An 18,623-nucleotide genomic window follows, 5' to 3' on the forward strand; every position below is an offset into this window, starting at 1 on the left:
GGGGGCTTTGTAATTTATAATGTGGTTGAGACCTACTCTATCTGTAAATTGTCCTGAGATAACTTCGGTTATGATATGACACTATAAACAAAAATGTAATTAAATTGAAATTAAACTGAATTGCTAAAGTCTAACCTGCTCCACAGTTAACAGATAACTGAATGTTTGGCCCAGGGTCTTGTAGAAAGAACCATTGTTTGCACTTAAATCACAGGCACAGTTAAGTTATTGAGGCGTTGATGTGACTTAATGATAACCTCTGTTTAGTAACTATATAGGTCTATGTCCAGAAATTCTGCTAACAAGAGAAGAGTGGCAGTGAAAATGGAGCTAGCTCAGGTTTCTGCAGGTTTCACCCAGTCAGGCTTAAGATATTTCGAGACCTTTTAAAAACCATTATGAATGAAATTGAAGACCTATATCACAACAGCAAAAATTAAGCGCTGCGGGAGCATTTCAATCAGCATCAGAGGTAGTGTTACATTGACGTAAGAAAATTAAAGCTAGAACACAATACAGCGTATTTAAGACTTTTTAAAGTCGACATATTATGCTTTTCCGCATTTTCTGTCATATCTACAATGTCAAATTTTCATGTTAAACATGGCCAAAAATCAAATAATGAGATAAACGTATTTTAGAGAACTCCCGTGAGCTAAAATACGTTTAAAATACTAGTTCCAACAGTTTTTCCTACTCTCGCCTAATATATGAACTGTTAAATTTGTTAACAATAATACAACACAAGACAACATCGAGACAACACCGAGACACACACGTGGTTGATTAACGCTGATTAGCTCTCATAACAAGCCGGGTGGGTAGCGCACTGCCATGTCTTACTCCACATTGTCATTGTGATATTTTGTAATTAAATTCTGAAGGTGCAACATTCTCTGTCAAGTAAATCAGTAAGTTAATAGTAGGCTATACATTGAAGGTGCATTTTAAGTGGTTTGGGGTCCTTCTGTAAGTAGTTTTGAGGAACAATTTGGTTATGGTGAATTCTACAAGCAGTAATACCACAGGCCGAGCCACCGGCCTGTTCCAGACAGCCACATTTTCAACGGGCACTGTACTAGTAACTATATAGCATAGAGGAGCACTAGTGGAGCTGAGTTAAACAACTGAACCAAACTTATTCAATTCATTTTTATTTATAGTGTCAAAAAAAAAAAAAGTTGTTTTAAGACACTTTAGATGGAAAAAGGTCTAGACCAAATTGTTTGATTTTACAGAGACCCAACAATTTCAAACGTATTTGGTTCAGCAGTCTGTGGGCACCTTGCCACGACTGTCAATATGATTGTTCCGCCACTATTGTCATCAAGTCTGCTTATAATGGCTAAAAAAACCTCAGTGTGCGAGGATTTGGCGTCAGTTGTAATGACACTTCAGAAGGGTGTATGTCCAAAAAGGGCCTGAGCCTCGGCCCTCCAGCTATAGGACAGGAAGGTACCTAGAAGCGCTCAGCCAATCTGCCACCTTGCAATGACCCAAGCTGAATGATGGGGTTTGGGTTTTGCACAGAAACTACTGACAGGAAGATGCGTCGATGACCGTTCTGCTCATTTGAAACAGCCGGCTGGATGATTGGCTCACAAAGAGAGGTTATGAGAAGACATAAACAGTACACCCACCACCACTACCATCCGCCTGATTCAACCACAGAAGCTTCCTGGCTTCCCCCTCTCTGGCTTATCCTCCATCCAGTTCCTACGCGCTACCCCAGCCTGGGAATAAATAGTCCTGGCTCCAATTTCACAATGTAATCAAAACACTGGGCTTTGTGGGAGCGCACAGAGGATAGGATCCAGGCAAAGCGGTGGGACAGGGAGGAGGAGGGATCAGGCCTTAGTTTATGTAACCAAGGTCAGCTGGAGGAAAACACAATAAGCCTTGGCTAAGGCAGAAACAGTAAGAGCACAAGGGAGGAGGGCTGACTGAGGGAAGGGAAATATGAAAACAAACAGATAAAAGTCCAGTGGGGAGGCCTCCGTTTGCGTGGCCTGAGCTTCTGGTTTAGCATGGGGAGGAGATAATTGGGAGCAGCCGCTTACACTTTAAATAGCTGCTGAGTGTGGCGTGATGCGGTTTTGGGGCTCCCATGAGCCATTGTGTAATTTAGATGAATTGAAAGAAACGTGAGTGATTGCCCCCCCAGGCACATCTGGTTATTTTGGTGAACATCAGCAATGGCCAAAAAGAAATATCATGTTTACAATGATAATATGATAATAAAAATTAGTTAAGGCTACCATTTCTTGATTTGATTTGTTACAGTATAGTTGTTGCACAAGCATTAGCAAAAAGGGAGAAATTTAAAGTCCCTACCTGTAAAAATGCAGCACTCTTTTCCTGCCATTTCTAATCTTTCCATGGCTCCCATGAGGGTTTGTCCAAACCTGGAGGAAGACAGGCAGTTAGTTCTACAGGGAGCATTTTTAGAGTGTTCTTCCCCAAATGTCTAAAGCATGAAATCAAGTACATAAGGAACCATAATGTGATCGGATCATGGAGCATCCTCACCCGGAGACTGAAGGCAGAGGACATTCAGAAAACTGTATCTCACTCAAAACAGCATGGATGTGTTTTTTCAGGTTTCAGGTTTGTATGCACCAGAGACAATTCTCAAATCTCGGAAAAAGTGATTTTTAATCATATGCACTTTAACTGAAGGCATTAACGGTTTCATTTATAAGTCCAAAGACCATTGTTGAAGATATGCTTCCAATGGATAACCTGATGCTTGGACTTGAGGGGGGCAAAAGTCAGTTGTACTTTAGTTAAAAATTATCTCACTTGAGAATTGACTTAAAATCCAAATTCAAGTTGGGGAAATAGTACTTTGTTTTTATTAAGTTACTGAAATCTAATACATTCACAAACAAGCTAAATATCAATTACTTTGATGAACTACTGTGATAGTTATCAAATGTGCATTGAAACAATAATCGTAAACAATTGAAGCAGTTCCTCTGTCCACTTGAGTAACAAGCTAACAGTTTTGAATTCAGATCAAGATCATTTCAGGTTTAATATCCAAGTTTTTCCATTTTCAAGAATAGCGCAAATTATAAGTTAAAAGTGACCGTCGTAGTCGGGACTAGTCTGGATACCCTCAAGGTTGTAGAAAAAAGAAAAAGCGGTTTTAAACTGTATAGTCCTCAACCAGCTGATCCCACAACTTCTACCTCTGCCCTCTTTCCACAGGTGAGAAGCTTGCTCAGATGCAAGCTACACTACCTAACTCTAATGTTGTTTTCAGTTCTCTTTGACCCAGACTGTAAGGTTGAGGCCTGAAGCTGAGCTCTGTGAAGACAAGTTTGAAGTTAAAAGTGCAGAAAGCTGTTTGATGGAAATGAGAGCAAGATGCAACTGAAAGGACTGACATGACAGGAACAGGAAGGATTGCAGTCTTTGCTCTGATTGTTTTTGTTCCCCTCTGTAAGTTTCCTATTAACAGATTAAAGTTGAATTGTATTACACAATGGTTCATCAGGTTGAGCAAACAGAAGACAGATAGCAGAGAGCACCTTTACTTTGAGAACATTAGTGGATGTGTGTTCAGTTTTTTAAGAGTAGAAGCAGTGAAGCTGTTGTTCAGCCAATAGCTCTTTTGACACCAGGCCAAATGAAGAAACCTTATGTAAGAGCACTCATACAACACAGCCAGGCGTGTTAGGGGCGACTTGAATCCGGATGCATTTAAGCCTTAATGGCTCCCTTTGTGGCCATGAAAAGGAACTGTGCCAGGCTTCCCATTGTTAGATGTACAGTGACTCAACTGGTGACATGGTGTATTCACTCACCCTAGCCAAAACCAGTGAGTCATCGGCCAAAAAAGGAGGGCAAACTTCCATCTCCCCCATCCCAGAAAGTACACACAGAGGGACATCACACCCAAGAGTCTGTCAAACACGTCCATGCCCCCAAATACATAGGGACCTTTTGACAGTGCTGAGAGGGAATAGACTAAACTCAAATCAGGTCACATTAACAAGGGAAGGAAAAAAATGACTGCTACAGCATAGTGGAGGCAATGAGGCACATTCTCTGTAAACAGGAGACACATCCTTTAAAGCAACTAAAACTGTTACAAAAAAAGAAAAAAAAGAGTTCTCTTGAGTAAACAGACTTCAAAAAGAGGCCATTTCCAGGCATTTTAAAATCTTTAAAATTGGCACAACGGCCCTCTGACTTGGAAAAAAAGTGTCCCAATTTGGTACACATGATAGCCCCATAATGTTCTTTCTTGTTTTGCTTCATACCCCAAACACATCAAAAAAACCTGACTCTTCAGAGGAGGAAATGACACAGCGTCACCAAAACCAACAGTGCCACCATTCCTGAGGTTGTTAAGCTGTCGGCCTTAAAACCATCATTGACAGTGTGCCTTTGGTTGCGGCCGCTCTGTAATTAAATAGCAAACATTTTGACTCTCTGTTCCTTGGAAAACATATACAGTCTAAATACAACTCATGCCCTGCCTTTCCAGGCTTGCTGGCACAGGGTTGATGCCACCCTGCTTTAATCCTCAACACAATGATCTGATCTCATCCTTTAACTGCAAAATGAACAAAGGTTGTACCAACAAATCCCACTAGAAGGAAGGCAGAAAAGCAGCCTTGGTCATAATTTATACTAAATGTATTGTCCTGGATTAAATCCATGCAGTGGGGACCTGTGGATACGGACCCTACGCCGTAGCCTGACGTGCACCTCTCAAAACGCAGACCGCAACAACAATAAATCGGTCCCCATGGCTGTGGCTTGGTAGCATCTTATTTCCGGGTTCTCCTCCGTGAACAACAGGAAATCAAGGAGTAGGGCTGGGCCCCAAACGTCAATACTTTTTTGGCACTGATTCTATGAGTATCAAAAGATTATTTATCTTTCAGTGCCAAATTTTGGATCAAAAAGCGTCTGTGAGCCAATAACCATGTAGCATTCTTGCGTGTAAGGACCTAAAGTTGCCGGCAATTGGCTGACCAATGTAACCTAAAGCACTTCATGGGAAAGAGACAACACCCTATTCGCAGTTGCACATCTGCCCTCTCTGCATCTTGACACAGAGCAAAGCTCCGGCATACGCACGCACGCACGCACGCACGCACGCACGCACGCACGCACGCACGCACGCACGCACGCACGCACAGGTGCAGACAGAGTAAACTCGAGCAAACTACGTCGGCTTTGTAGTTTTCAAAATTTCACGCAGGCAACGTTTGATATTATGGCACGGCAAAAGCGGTCGCAGCGCTGTTGACGTTACAGTGTTTTTTATGGCCTGGTGTCTGACTGACAGGCCGAGGTTGTAAGGCAAGGCAACTTCATTTCTCCACCACCTTTCAGCAAGAAGGCAATTTGATTGCATTCCTTTGCACTTAAGTTAGTTCTCCATTAGTTCAATGTTGACAACAGGGCAGTCACCAAGTTTATTGTTAAAGGTTTGTGTCGTCATACACCAAAAAGTCTTTGTTGTTTACATTCCTTTGCATTTTAGGTAGGTCAATATTAGACTGTACACAATGTAATTTGCTTATGTATTATTTATATCATGTTCATGTTGTGGCAAAAAGGTTTCTCTTTTTTTGTTAATTTAGTTCGGATTCATACCAATCCTGAGTATCTGACGGGCGCACCCTTTCCAAAAGCACAACCAGTGTTTTTTATGTTACTCTGAGTGATTGTAGTAGTGTTACCAGAATTTTTTTTACCAGAACTGTTCTGATTCAAAATTAACGTGAAAAATAAAAGTTGTGTGTTTAAAGTATTTTTGTTTAAGAAATGTATTTTAAAACACATGGTATTGAAAAAAGTATCTCTAAGGAACCAGCATTGAAACTGAGGTAACGAAATTGGCACCGGATCTAAAGATTTTAAACGAAACCCAGCCCTATCAAGAAGAGGGTAACTTTTCCTGCTACAGCTTTCCCATCGTGATCAGAAAGCCCAGGAGAGACACTTTGTTTCTCCATCTTTCTCCAGAGTCAGCAGGGTACTTGCTCCGAAGCTAATCCATGTAACTGTCACTTGCTCTACAACACACACCCCATGCATGCACATGTTAGCTCTGCTATTCTCTTAAAGAGATACACTAGAACAAGGCCACATACATAGTCTACGGCGTAAGCTTTGATGAGACAGAGCATGAATGCTTTACAGCGACAGCTTGGTCATTAAGTCTAATTGTGTTCTCACACTAAACATGACAAGCAGCACACTCTCTCTATGGCCAATTCATTCATTTGCAGTACCGTGTTTTCTAATGGAAAGCAAAAAAAGATAAGCGCATCATGGTAATCTGACAACAACACATGGTATGTGTGCCAATTCCCCCAACTCGTATAAGCCGTGATTGATTTTTTTGGTCAGTGGGGGAAACGCACACAAGGGCTATTAGAGACGCCTCATCTGCAAATTTTAATTACTTTGTGTCAAACATTCCTGAAAGAAAAAAGGATACAATGTGTTAATCATCTCTTATCAAACATACTTTCCCCTCATCGTGTGTGTATAGATGAATTTATGTTAATTTTGCAAACTTGGAACACTGTTTTCTCATTATACCTTAAATACACCCAGGGGTTTAAAACGGACCAATAGAATAAGCTAAATTTAGCACCTAAATGGATATTTGTAACTTTGGTATTGTTTTTGTATTTTTTGCAATGTCACTTATAATAACCTTGTACTTACAAAACTACTTCAGATCTGAAAACACAGTGATTCACTACAATGAAGCCCAACAAGGCAAGACAGGTAAATTAGATTATCTGACTCACTTTATTAGAAGGTGTTTTCTCTTCTAAATAAGTTTGGTTTGTGTGATTGGCATGTTGAGTACAACAAATTTTGCCAATGGAAATGATGGCCAGTTACAGACCAAGACCAAGTCTTCAGGCAGGCTGAAATTGCTAATCAAAACTGAAGTTCAACTGAGGCTGATGGAAATGTTATTAGTTTTGCAGCTATTTGGTTGTGAACCAGAACACTGGACTGATGATGGCGCTATAAAGTTAAGGTATGACCACAAAGATTTCAATTAATCCTGAGGGGAACATGAATGTGTGCACAACAATCCATCCAATAGTTGTGGAAATGGAAATAAATGGTTCCAACAATATTTAACTGAATTTGGAAATGTAAGGTTTTTAATTAGGTTGAGTTTAAGGGGTTTTGTAACCTAGTAACACTCCTAGCTCTTTGAGACCCGACGCTGTGACACAGGTCATTCCTGCACTAAAGGGGTAAAAAGACATCACCTTAGCTTGCTCTACCACTAAACAATATTTGACTTTCAATATCTGAACGGGCTTTACTAGTCAAAATGGGAATTCAATAGTATTAAGGTTTAAAAATGTTGAGCAACTTCCTGACTCATTTTTAAAAAAGAGACGGGGATGTTAAAACAAGAATGTGTGGAAAGCTGAAACTAAAACTATAATGGCTACTTGAGTGTTTCAGCTTTATTTTTAAGCAAAACTACAGTTCCACTTTGTCTGACAGGCACTGTCACACATCTAAAAGAGACACAAAGTCAAAGACTACAACAATGCTCTCAGTCAATCTGATTTGGACGTGGCAGACAGCAGATGCGTGTGGTCATTCATTTGTCAAAGATGATGTGATGCTTAAATCATCAACAGAACACAGACAAAACTTCATCTACAGCACCAAAAGTGGTGTTGAAAATAAAAAAACTCCTCAAATTCAAACAAAGTAGAGCAAGGATTAAGTGTGAATTTGTTCTTTTGCTTTCAGATGACGCTCGATAATGAATCGGATATGCAGCAGCAGCAGAGGCCTAGGGGCAATCAATGAGGATATTCCCCACTGCAAGTGTGTCAAACCCATGAAGCCACAGTATTTACTACAGTTGTTTAACACGCCAGAGCCCTTCCACAAAATCAGGACAAACCAATCAGTCACAGAGTGGTAATGCTTTTAGAATATAAAACACAGTTCATTAACATAAAGCAAATTCTTCCCAAGCACACTTCTTCCCATTTTTATTTTTATTTTTTTACATAAAGAATTTTTTTTTAAAGAATTATAAAACTGTTCTTATTCTGCAAATCGGCCCACTGATGACTTGCATCTTAATCCGTCTGATTTGGGAACACAGAGCTGGGCCAGCGCCTAATTCACTACAGGGCATGGTTATTTAATTTTCATTTATTTCAAATTATGGAAGGAAAATTACATAACATCCATGCAGTGTTTCCACTCCATTCAATCAGCGGTGACAGCCAAGACTACAAGACTGCCACCAAGACTCCCATGGGATTTCAACATTCAAATTTGAAAAAATGCCCCTTAAACAAGCACAGCCACTTCTATTTTAACCACTTTTTGTTACGTGAGAAGTGCGGCTCCACACTGTCCAAAGTACTAAAAATACATTGATTGTTAAGGCTGGTGATCTACTCTTCTTCTTTCTGTGCCATAGAGCTCTATTATTGCCAAAAAAACTTTTAAAAACAAAGTGTTGTCCATATAGCCGGTGCCTCACCAGTATTAAGTACCAATGAAGATTTTTGTTCACATGAGTAATCTTACCTCTAATAGTTAAACAGTATTATTAAAAGGCCAATATGTATACCAAAATAGGCTATATATCATTATTTATTGGGAAATGCTAAATGCTAATTCTTTGTAAAATTATGACATTCAGCACCACCACAGGCCTAACACGAATGGAATGATCCTGTTTCATAACTACATTTTCCAGACATGCGCCAATTCAACTGTAAGATTGACAGTCCCATCAGGCTCCTTAGATTGAATCATCAAACAGTCGACTATTTGGGTTCACCCCAACAAGATTTACATATGAATATAAAAAATATGCGAATATGCAAGACATGCGATGATCATAGCTGAATTAATCCAAATTCTTGAAAAAAAGTTTAATGTACTTACAAAAAATGTTTTTTCAAAGAAACCATTCTACAGTGTTGTAAGTCCTTGGAAAACAAAGTATTTACAGTGGTTTGAAATTATTAGGTGTATGTTGACACTTTTTGACACTGTCGCTTGTCAAAAAGATGGCACACATTCAGGGTTCTAAAATACCATCCAAGCAGCGGTTACAGAAATACATTGATAAATATCTACACAATTGTTGATTTCAATATAATATATAGATTAAAAATGAAAGTGAAAGGATAAATGGCCTTTCAGAATTGTCCATATCATGCAAAATAAAGGAGCAGAGACTTGTGGTGAGATTATTACCACTTTCTGAAAGTATGCTCATTTCTTTGGCTGTCAATACCTATATTTTCCAGTTGAGTAAAATTCATGGGGAACCGCTTGCTTCATGAGGTGCTAATGCTGTCACTCCAGCTATGAAAATCGGTTGACTTAAAGTAATGCTCAATGAAAGTAACCCAAAGAGGACTTAAAGATTTCATAGAGCTCAGGCTTTCTGCATCAAATTCCGTTAAAAGATTTTAAAAGCAGACATTAACGAGTCAAATCTAGCAGAGATTAGAGTCCTGCAGTAACACTAATGAGTATGAGATCTTAATGAGGCCAATGCCTTTTGATTGCCTTTTACTAAACAGGACATCCGATCCTGGGGTCGTTAGTAGAAGATAGTAATCAGTTTGTTGTCTATGATCAACAGACTGAACATGGGTCATTGATAGTGGCCTGGCGAGGACAGGGTTGTTATGGTCTGACACCATCAGTATGGTAAAGTCCAAGAGGCCGGCTGGGAGGTTTAAAATATTATATTTTTAGATTTACATTTAGAATTTAGATTTTTGGTGGGCGGGGGATCGTAGATGATGTGGTCCTGACGGCATCATTGGCCTGTGACCTTCAACACTCACTGGATCGGTTTACAGGCGAGTGTGAAGCGACTGGGATGAGGATCAGCACCTTTAAATATGAGGCCATGATTCTCAGCAGGAAACCAATGGAGTGCTTTCTTCAGGTAGGGAATGAGTCCTTACCCCAAGTAAAGGAGTTTAAATACCTTGTTCGTGTGTGAGGGGAAAATGGAGCGGGAGATTGGTTGGAGAATTGGCACAGCGGGTGCGGTATTACATTCCATTTATCACACCGTTGTGACGAAAAGAGAGCTGAGCCGGGAAAACCGTTGTTCCTACTCTCACCTATTGTCATGAAGGCTGGGTCATAACCGAAAGATCGAGATCCAAGGTACAAGTGGACGAAATGGGTTTCCTCAGGAGGGTGGCTGGCTTCTCCCTTAGAGATCGGGTGAGAATCTCAGTCATCAGTGAGGAGCTCGGAGTAGAGCGCCTGTTCCTTTGCGTCAAAAGGAGCCAGTCAAGGTGGTTCGGGTATCTAGTAAGGATGCCCCCTGGACGCCTCCCTAGGGAGGTGTTCCAGGCAAGTCCAGCTAGGTGGAGGCCTCAGGGAAGACCCAGGGGTACTTGGAGTGATTATATCTCCAACCTGGTCAGAGAATGCCTCAGGATCCCCCAGTCAGAGCTGGTTATTGTGGCTAGGGAAAGGGAAGTGGGGTCCCCTTTTGGAGCTGCTGCCCTTGCGACCCGATACCAGATAAGCGGATGAAGATGGATGGATGTTGATTGTTATAAATACATTCCTGAACTGTCTGATGCTTCACCAAACAATTTGAAAGCAAGAAACCAAAACAAGAGATGATATTGATGAAAATTTCCAAAGGGCCTTTCACACCTACCTGGTTTGGTCCAGACTTTCAGATTCTCAGTTTGATCTGAACCAAAATTAAAGGTGTGAAACCTCCCCCGGACAGTAGTCCATACTAAAGAGCTGGAATTTGGTCTGACCAAAAGAGGTAGTCTAGTTCCGGATCAAACCGAACCAAGATCTGGTTCGTTTCTACCAAATAGCCTACAGGAAGTTCTGGTAGACTATGGTCGTGTTGTAAGACTGGGGAAGCTCCTTAAGGAATGGGCCAGTGCTTAGTGTGTACGTAGCGTGAGAGAGTGATGGTGAATGCGCTTAGAGCAGACAGCTGTCGGCAATTAAAGCAGTAAAAAAATAACCACCACAACAAAACATTTGCGTGGAAGCGTTGGGTCTAAAAATAACATGGCTGCCTTCAGCAATAGCGCAAGTATGGATTCCTCGCAACAACGTTGAGAAAAAGGCTTGCACGCGGTCTTCTTAAGTGTGGGAGTATTTTACTCTTAACGCCAACGACAACGTGGTAGTCTGTAGCCTTCGTGAACTGATCCCTGAGTCAGGATAACAGCAGCAAAACAACGTAAGTTCTGCTCACCGATGCCTCTTCAGCTTCTCCCGTAGCTCATGCGTATACGGTATGTCCTGCACTGACTTGAGTGTGAGGTAAACTGGGCTGTCTCTCCCTTGCACTTTTACTGTTTTTTATTTTTAGGTTTTTTTATTTGTGTATTCCTCCTGAAAATTACTTGAAAAGTTAATTTGTTTTATTGATGGATTTATTTGATATATCTGAGTTCATGTGTTGCTAAAATTTAGAAATAGAAGTTGCACTTTTTTACTGTAAGATTAAAGGAAGAAGAGCTTGGATGTTTCAAAATTTGGATGTGTATTAATACAGGCTACTCTTTTTCCACTTTCACTGTTTACTTTAAGTTAGTTTTTTTGTATTTCTCCTAAAGTGACTTTATTTTGTTGTTGGATTGATAGGCAAGGCAAGGCAGCTTTATTTGTAGAGCACATTTCAGCAACAAGACAATTCAAAGTGCTTTACACAAAATCCGTTAAACAACAAATAAAAACAGATAAAACACGTGAATAAACAGTTAAATATAACATTAAGACAAAACACAAGAATAAAAGTTACAGTGCAGCATAAGAAATTAAACATTAAATAAATGAACAGTCATTTGAAGAAAGGCAGAGTAGCAGCGGATCTGCAGGTTTCTGGGAGTTTGTTCCAGATATGAGGAAGCATAGAAACTGAAAGCTGCTTCACCCTGTTTAGCTCTGACTCTGGGGACAGAAAGTAGACCTGTCCCAGATGACCTGAGAGGTCTGGGAGGTTCATAGGTAGTAGCAAATCGAAATGTATTTTGGACCTAAACCGTAAGGTTTTATAAACTAGCAAGAGACTTTGATCAATTCTTTGAGACACAGGAAGCCAGTGTGAAGACTCAGAACTGGGTGATGTGATCCAGTCTCTTGGTCTTAGTAGGACCCGAACAGCAGCGTTCTGAATCAGCTGTAGCTGTCTGATTTTTTAGGAGACCTGTAAAAACCCTGTTACAGTAGTAGAGTCTACTGAAGATAAAGGCATGGACAAGTTTTTCCAAATCCTGTTGACACATGAGTCCTTTAATCCTTAATGTCTTAATGTGTGTGACTGTTTGTCTAATCTTCTGAATTTTGTCTTTGAAGAAAGAGGCAAACTCATTGCAGGCCTTGGTAGATAAAAGTTCAGATGCTACTGGTACTGGAGTTAGGGCTGCTCAATTTTGGGAAAAATCATAATCACGATTATTTTGGTCAATATTGAAATCACGATTATGTAACACAATTATTTCACATGACTGTGTTGCATTTATTAAAAAAGACACCTTTCAACAATTCTTAAAACATTGAACATTTATTGTAGGCTAATTTTGAACTATTAAAATAAATATAAATATAAATTTCAAATCAAAGTAAAAGTATTTATTCCCTGTATTTACTTCCACAATCCTTTAAAACAAGTACGCAACATTTTGGCAAAATTTAAACAATTCCAGCAACTCCAATCCACGAAAAAAAGGCTGGCCCCTCATCAGGCCCCAGCATTAACAGCAAATAAGTATAACTATTAGCGCATGTCTTTAGCTAAATAATAGGCAACAGACTCGGTTATTATTTTGTGCCTTTCCGAATTCAAGGATAAGGAGTTGCGCGTACAGGTGTTTGTTAGGGATGTTGGGTACGGAGGATGTTGAGGGAGTTGATTGCCGTTCTGTTTCTTTATTAATTGTCATAGGACACTCTGTGTTAATTTCAGTGGGTTAAACAAATTTGTGGTGTTCCCTTTACTTGCAGCCTACCATGTAGCAAATCCTGCACGTAGCATGTTTCTGCTCGTCGTCGGATTCCTCGAAGCCAAACTGTTCCCAGACAATGGAGTTGGTTTTTGCCTTTTTTGCTTACCAAACGCTGCTGTGGCTGCCCTCCTTCTGCCATCTTTACTCTCGCTAAATTTTTAAATTCCAGCGAGTAACATGCACGCGACCTGCCTCCCTGACAGTGTAGGCTGAAAGCGTTTGGCTTCGGGAGGGGCGGATGTGCGCATGACGTGTGTGTGCGCGCGCGCGCGCCATTCAGAACACACAAGGAAATTACAAAACAGAACATGTCAAAATAATCGTTTTTACTCGATTGTACTATTTTGGTAATCGTTGGGAGCCGAAATCGAAACCGAAATTCAATTAATTGCACAGCCCTAACTGGAGGGTTTGTTAACCTATCGACAGTAGCAAACAAAGCACGTGAATTATTATTGTTTTTAAGGATAATATCAGAGAAGAAGGACCGCCTTGCATTCCTCAGTTCCAAATTATAAATGTGAAGTCTCTCTTTATAGGAGTTATAATGGACCAGGAGATTTGTTTTTCGCCACCTTCGTTCAGCTTTCCTACACTCTCTTTTTTCTGTTCTCACCAGTAGGACATTTCTCCATGGAGATCTTTTCTTACCAGAGACAACTTTGACCTTAGTGGGAGCAATGGCATCAATAACATTTGTAATTTTACAGTTGAAATTATCAACAAGCTCAGTCACTGATAGCCCAGAGAGGGCGGGTGTGTGATAGCCTACATCTGGCTTCAGGTTGCACTACAAATTTATTTTACTTACAATTTTAATAAATAGAGATTTGAACCTTATTGAAATTGAAAAATTTATCTTTAGATTAATTGACTAATCAAAAAATAATCACTAGATTAATCGTATATATATAATATATAATATATCGATATTGCAATATGAGACTAGATATTGTCTTAGATTTTGGCTACATCGTAATATGGCAAGTGATGTCTTTACCTGGTTTTAAAGGAATGCATTACAGTTGAGTGATGTCATTTTCTGAACTTACCAGACTGTTCTAGCTTTTCTATTATTTACCTTAACTCACTAAGTCATGAAATAATTTCTGGAGAATATCTAAACTTTCATTGTGAAAATAACATTTTGTGAAAGCTCCAATATCAACCATAAAAAATCTTTATAATAATATTGACATCGAGGCAGTTGGTCAAGAATATCGCGATATATGATTTTCTTTATATCGCCCAGCCCTAGTTGACACAGCTAAAAGTTTCCATTACGTGCATCACTTGTCCATTCAACGTATTCAGTGCCCCTTTGACGGTTGGGCACAAATACAAAAACTGTAATAACCCCTTGAGATTAGTCAATTGTTCTTTGTGTCACCAACTACACTATTATCAGTGTGATGCAATCCATTATCCTGCTTGGATTTAAAGACTGATTGGCATTTGTTCATAAAGTGAAGCAGAAAGAAGAGACTGTTCGGAGTAGACAAACTGGACATGCCACATCCACATGGTCTTGCACTCATTGATCAACTACAAATGAGTTACATGAACTTGGGAGGTAGGGTAACCAACACACCAACAAATACATACTTAACCCCCACCACCCCCCAGCAAGGGCTTCTTAACCCTGGAAACAGAGGCCTGGTTCATTTGCTGCCAGATTAAATATACTGAGGTGGAGCGGGTGGAAAAGATTATTCCTAGTAACTAAGAAAAAAAACTAACATAAACTCTCCATTAATAACATGAAGAGAGTGTTATTTATGAAAACTGCCTCAAGGTGGATTGGTACAAACACAGAAGTCTAGTATGTTGTAAGATATTACGTTACAACTTTCACACCAACACGAGTCAAGTACCGTGTGCAGACACACAGCACGTACTCTGTACTGGGAATTATTCACAAGGATTACAGCACAGTAAACGAGGAATGAAACCAAAATTTCAGATCAGCTTAAGGAATGTCTAAATCAAATCCTTGTAAATCCAACCCAGTGGATGCAACAGTGCAGCCTAAATACTGCAACACTGTGTGCCACAGCTCAGCTTTCCAGCAAGTGGCAAAGGTTGCCAGGAAACACTGTGGGCTCACAGGACGTTCAGAAACACATCAATGCAGTCACATATTCATCCTAACATTTCAACAGGAGTCTCAGTACCTCTGTGCTGTTAAAAGGTTTGATGGGGGGAAAGTCCTATTGAAGGAGGATTGTGTCAACATAAGGACAACAGAGCCAAGTGACCCCTTGACCTCTGTGATAGTGTAACCCAACAGGAAGTGTCATGGAAAAGAAACATGATCAAAATTGTAAAATTACGTCTGTTGAGGCAACAGGTCTACTGTCTGTAACTGACAAGTGTTAACAACATAAGGTTATCAGTAGCTCTTGTAACCATTTAATAGTTGAACAGCAATGGCAGCAAAAGGTTATGACGACAAGTCATTTATCGAGTTAAAATTGTCTTTTATTCTTTTCATTCCACTACAAATTGAATACTTTTACATGGCTAAATGTACTACTGTTGATGTGTTAATTTACTAAAGGTCTTGCTGCTTCCCGTTGCTCTGCAAGGCTTCTTGAGAAGGCTTATTTTGTTGCTGTTGATGTCTTTAGTTGTCTGCAGAGGTGGGTAGATTAGCCAAAAGTAAAAAGTAGTCATCCAAATAATTACTTGAGTTAGAGTTAAAAAGTACTTGGTGGAAAAACTACTTAAGTACTGAGTAACTGTTGAGTAACGTCTGATTTATTTTTTAACAAGCATTCAATCAGACATAACGTAGCTGCTGTTTCGCACTTTTCTAAGGTAAACATGCTTTTAATATGAGGCCTGAGGTGTTCCTCCTCGCCTGTGGCTGCATTGCCGAGGATTGGGATTATTTTTTTGCTACAACTGTAAAGCTAACCCGTCCCATCGCTGAGATTGAGTAAGATCACGTGACGAAACTGCACAACTACGTTTGACTGGTGACGCACAGTCACGTGGTAGAGCCACATTTACAGAAATGTTAATTAATGTGCATTGTCCTTATAAATAAAATGAACTGAAATGCTGAAATTACTAGTATTTTAAGGGCTTTCAACATTATCTTATTATACTCATGGATGAATGGAATTGAACAGGTTAAAATAAGGTTACCAGTAGCCATTTAATAATGGCAATGACACCAAAAAGTTATAATAAACAAGTAATTTATCGAGTTAAAAAATGGCTTTGATCCTTTTCTTTCCACTGCAAACTGTTTAACAAATCTTAAAGCGATAGTGTGTAGTTTCTGTTGCCCCATGAGGAATTCTAATGACAACAAAACTGTCTGTGCGTCCACATGACACAAGGCTTCCATGATCATGCACCCCTCCTCCACACAGTTGCTAGTAGCCAAGGAGGACACGAAGGATTAAAACAACACGATGGAATCTTCAGAAGAGGTATTTATCTTCACTCGAGTTTCTGCGCATAAAGGTCGCCTGGCCACATAATCTTCTGAACATGGTAATCCTGAGAAATAGAGAGAGTTGTGTGGAGCTAGTATTCCTAAATAGCTTTGTAGCAACTCATTTGGCAATTGCTTGAATGTAATAAACGTGCATTAATATCAAAAGGTTACGCACTAAAGCTTTAACTCAAGGTTCACTTACTAGCATTTTTCAAGGCTTTCAACAGCATCTTATGGTACTCATCATGGATAGAAATGAATACTTCACTTAAGTTAGAAAAAATAAGCAGTGCAAATGACTTTGAGCTCTGGTAACTTGTGATGGGCATGTGTCATTTGTGAGGTAAAATAAAATATATTATTGATTAAATGATAATTTAGGATTACACAACCCACTATGGGCTGGGAAGGATTTATGACCATTGCTTATGAGACAATCTTAAAGGCTGCTGAATGAAAAGGGCATGGCTTTCCAGCTTGCATACCTTAAGCTAGGTAAGATGGTTTCAGACATCCCTAAAACATTGTTCTATACTAGTGTAGTCCACCAGCAGCCGGCCAAGGTCCTGAACTTTTAACACGCTTATCAAACATTTGTCTCTGACTTTCCCTAGCAACCCCTCTTTTCCCAGGACAGAGAGTCCCTCCCCCAAGGGTGTTTAAAGGGAGTTAAGGGGAGTCGATTTAGGGGGAGCTGTCTTGAGAAAAAGGGTGTTTCTAGGGAAACTGGGCGCTCACTGTTCTCCAAGAGCTTTCATGGTTGCCACTTGGCAACAGTCAGCTGTCGGTATTTCAAAATGCTGCTTTTCACGCTTGCCTGCATGCCACAAAAAGCCCCACATACTCACACGACGTGAGAAAAAAAACGTGGCAAGTGTCACCACAGCCGATGCCTTCTCTATTGTTGTCTTTTGGAGTCAAAAGCCAAAGCTAGCCACCTGAGGTCATATAGGTCTAAATGATAATCAAGCGTGCTTGAATCCAGAATGAATGGGCACCTCTCTGATTGCAGCCATGCAATGGACAGAACCATTTGGCAAGATCAAAAGTAATTTCACATACATCACCAGTCCCTGAATCTCCAAGTTTCTAAACAGCATGTTCCAACAAGCACTTAATTAAATTTCAAGGTAACCTCACAAAGTTTAAAGTTCAAAGGAGTTGTTTGTATCCCTGAGCCCGGATGCACAGATTATGTTCCAGATGGTGGACACTCCCTCTTCAGCCACACCTACTCACCTGTCCTTTGGAGGAGGAGACAAAAAAGAATTCAGCAGTAAACACCAGCTGTTCTCCAACTGACAGACAGGCAGGAGACACTCTCATCCTCATCTCCCTCTCTCTTCCCCATTTCCCCCTCTATGCCTTCACCTCTCTAACACCCACTTTTTCTTCACAATCCCCCTCTCTGGTTAGCTAGCTGGTCTTTTCAGCCTCATTTTCAACAAAAGAAACAAAAAGGAGGCAGAGCTGCTTTCCCTCTTTACCCGCTGTAGAGAGGGGGGTACAAGACCTGCAGGACACAGCAAAGTGTCCACAAGCAAAATTCGTATGCCAACACATGCAAAATACATGCAAATGGCATTGTTGTATTATACAGCATCTCTGTGGAGTATGTGCAGGAATGTACATGTGCAGACAGTAAAATAAAATTCAAAAACAGAAACCATCAATGCCCTGTTTATTATTTCTACAGCCATGTTGTTTACACATTCTGGATCAGCCTAAAGTGAATGGAAAATGTTTGCAGGAATTAATGTGTGTGGGGTGTTCATGTAGGCTACATCTAAAGCCTTTCAGGGGTTATTGGTTTTACGACTGCATCTATATCAACCAGGTAAACCAATGCTCCATAATGGAGACCATTTGGTCAAATGTAAATGCCTCCATTAGTATTTGGAAGGAGGTGGCTATTCAGAGGGAGCTTTCAGCTTCCGAGACAAATAGCGATGCTAATTTACTTTTTTTCTGGCCTATAGCCGACCCTTGTTAGCAGTTCATTTATCATTAACCCTTGTGTTGTCTTCCCGTTAACTTGTCTTTCCAGGTCAAAATTGAAAATGAATATTTTGTTGTGCTTTTCCAATGTTTTTCTCGCTTGCCTGATTTATTTGTCACTTTTTCCAGCTTTTTGTGCTTTTTAAAAACCTGAACTGGTTTAAAAATAGGTT

The 18,623-nt window shown here is 40.1% G+C and overlaps 1 protein-coding gene across 3 annotated transcripts in view; it reads right to left on the reverse strand.

The window, feature by feature from the left end:
* Positions 1-18,623, reverse strand: part of plxnb1b (plexin b1b) — a 151,043-nt gene that overhangs the window by 120,313 nt on the left and 12,107 nt on the right. The window contains exon 2 of one of the 3 annotated variants that reach the window (XM_032514566.1): positions 2,335-2,405. The exons of the other annotated variants lie outside the window; for them this stretch is intronic. The gene's annotated coding sequence lies outside the window, so the exon portion shown is untranslated. The remainder of the gene's footprint in view (positions 1-2,334; positions 2,406-18,623) is intronic. 3 annotated transcript variants of the gene reach the window in all.

The sequence above is a fragment of the Etheostoma spectabile genome, chromosome 4, assembly GCF_008692095.1.
Source record: "Etheostoma spectabile isolate EspeVRDwgs_2016 chromosome 4, UIUC_Espe_1.0, whole genome shotgun sequence".
Classification (NCBI taxonomy): domain Eukaryota; kingdom Metazoa; phylum Chordata; class Actinopteri; order Perciformes; family Percidae; genus Etheostoma; species Etheostoma spectabile.